The 2,571-nt window shown below is 37.4% G+C and overlaps 1 non-coding gene across 1 annotated transcript; it reads right to left on the bottom strand.

The window, feature by feature from the left end:
- Positions 1–411: 411 nt before the first annotated feature.
- LOC116644162 lies at positions 412–518 on the bottom strand. The gene has a single exon (XR_004301710.1). It is a non-coding gene; the product is annotated as a U6 spliceosomal RNA (small nuclear RNA).
- Positions 519–2,571: the final 2,053 nt, after the last annotated feature.

Genomic DNA, 2,571 nt, shown 5'->3' on the forward strand with positions numbered 1-2,571 from the left:
CAGTGATTGTTCCAAAAAGCCAAAATAGCTCTGAAAAAGAATGAAGATAAAGGACTAACACTACCTGATTTCAAGTCTTATTATAAAACTGTAAGCCAGACAGTGTGGTATTAGCACACTGACGAACAAATACTTCAATGGAACAAAACAGAATTCAGAAACAGATGCATGCACACATGGACAACTAACATTTTGACAAAGATGTGAAGGCATTTCAGTGGAGAAAGTATAATATTTACAACAAATGATACTGAAACAATTGGATATCCATACCTCACACCATATACAAAAGTTAACATGAATGTAGTATCTAAAACAATAAACTTTATAAACTATAAAATGTCCAGAAGAAAACATAAAGCCTTAATGACTTTGTGTTAGGAGTTTTGTTTTTTTGTTTTTTGGTTTTTTTTTAATATGGAATGCTTCATGAATTTGCATGCCATCCTTGCGCAGGGGCCGTGCTAATTGTCTCTGTATGGTTCCAATTATAGTATATGTGCTGCCGAAGTGAGCACTTGGTTAAGAGTTTTTAGATACCGCATCAAAAGCATAATACATAAAAGAAAAAAAATGATAAATTAGTTTTCAACAAAGTTTAAAACCTTTGTTCTTTAAAAGATAGCTAAGAGAATAAAAGAAAAGCAACAAAATGAGAGAAAATATTTACAAATTGTATTTCTGAAAGGAGATTTATATCCAGAATATATGAATAACCCTTAAAAGTCAATAATAAATAAAGTCAATAATAAGAAAACAAAAAACCCATTTTCAAAAATGAGCAAAAGATTTGAATAGATACTTCACTAAAGAAGATATACCACAGGGAAATAAGCACATGAAAAGATTCTCAACATTGTCAGTCATTAGGGAAATTCAAATTAAAGCCTCAGTGAAGTACCAGTGCATACCAGAGTAGCTAAAAATTAAAAAGGTTACCAATTACAAGGGATAGCTATGATTTAGAGGAACTAGAACCCTCATACATTGCTGGTGGAAGTGTAAAATGCTACAACCACTTTGAAAAACAGTTTGACAGTTTCTCAGAAAACTTAAACATAAAACTTTACGATCCACTCATTCTACTCTTAAGTGTTTACCCAAGAGAAAGGAAAGTATCTCTCCAAAGATTTGAATGTGAACATTCGTAACAGATTTATTTACAATAACCACAAACTGAAAACAATCCAAACTCATTAATAGATGAATGTGTAAACTCTATATCTATACAAATGAACACTCACAAATAAGGAATGAACTATGGATAAGTACTCAACATGGATAAACCCCCAAATAATTATGCTGAGGGAAGAAGGAAGGCAAGAAAATTACCTACTTTATGATTCCACTTATATAAAATTCTAAAAAAGGCAAGCCAATCTACAGAGACAGAAAGCAAATCAGTGGTTACCTGGGGATGGGGTAAGGGGAAGGAGGACAGGATTACAAAGGAGCATGAGAAAACTTTTGAGGATGAGGGGTGTGTCCATAACCTTGATTGTGATGAGAGTTTTATAGGCATACGGATATGTCAAAACATATCAAACTGTACATTTTAAATACAGGCTGTTTGTTGGTATGCTAACTGTACCTCAATAAAGCTGATTTTAAAAATAATAACCATAATTATTTTCCTTCCTACATCCACGTCCCTTTGCAGTGTAAGTTTGCAGGTATTCCCATCAAAAGATAAAGGCTATTTCTCCATCCTTTGAGTCTGGGACGGCTAATACAATGTGCTAGAAGTGATGTTGCTGCCCATTCTGATCTAGGCCTTAAAAAACTGGTTTATTCCCTACTCGCTTAGTCTCTTTGGGCTGCTCTAACAGAATACCATTGACTGGTGGCTCAAACAACAAACATTTGTTTCTCACAGTCGGTCAAGGTATTGGCAGACTCAGTGTCTGATTAGAGTCCACTTCCGGATTCAGAGACAGGCACTTTCTCACTGTGTCCTCCCGTCATGGAAGGGGTCTCTTTTATAAGGGCATTCATCTCATTCATGAAGGCTCTGCCCTTGTGACCTAATCACAGACCACAAGCCTCCTCTCCTAGTACCATCACACTGGGAGGTAGTATTTCACCATAGTGAATTTGGGGAAGGACACAGTCAGTCTATAGCACTGCTGTCACATGAACAAGCAAGCAGGATGGAGGATGAAAGCCACATGGCCCAGTCAACCTTCTCTCCCTGCTGACATCTAGCTAACCTCCAGAAGCAGAGCTGCCTACCTGGCCTGCAGGCGAGGAAACCAAGCACCTGTGGGATCCCAGCCTAGACCATATGACCTGCCCCGCTGAGGTCAACTTAAACTGTCCACCCTCCAAATCATTAACTAAACAAACACCTGTTGTGTTAAGCCTCTAAATTTGGCGTGTTTTCATATGCGGCATTATTTGTGGTAACATAAAAGTGATTTATTTCCCAGCTGGGATCATGTTCCTCAACTCAACTTTGCTTGTCTTTGTAGGGCAACCAGAGGTCTGGGGACTGTTTACAGTATGAGGTCAAGTACCTTCACTCCACTGGAAACTTCCATTTCTTCACACACCAAACACTAAGCATCTAGT

Source organism: Phoca vitulina, unplaced genomic scaffold (genome assembly GCF_004348235.1).
Source record: "Phoca vitulina isolate PV1807 unplaced genomic scaffold, GSC_HSeal_1.0 scaffold28, whole genome shotgun sequence".
Classification (NCBI taxonomy): Eukaryota; Metazoa; Chordata; class Mammalia; order Carnivora; family Phocidae; genus Phoca; species Phoca vitulina.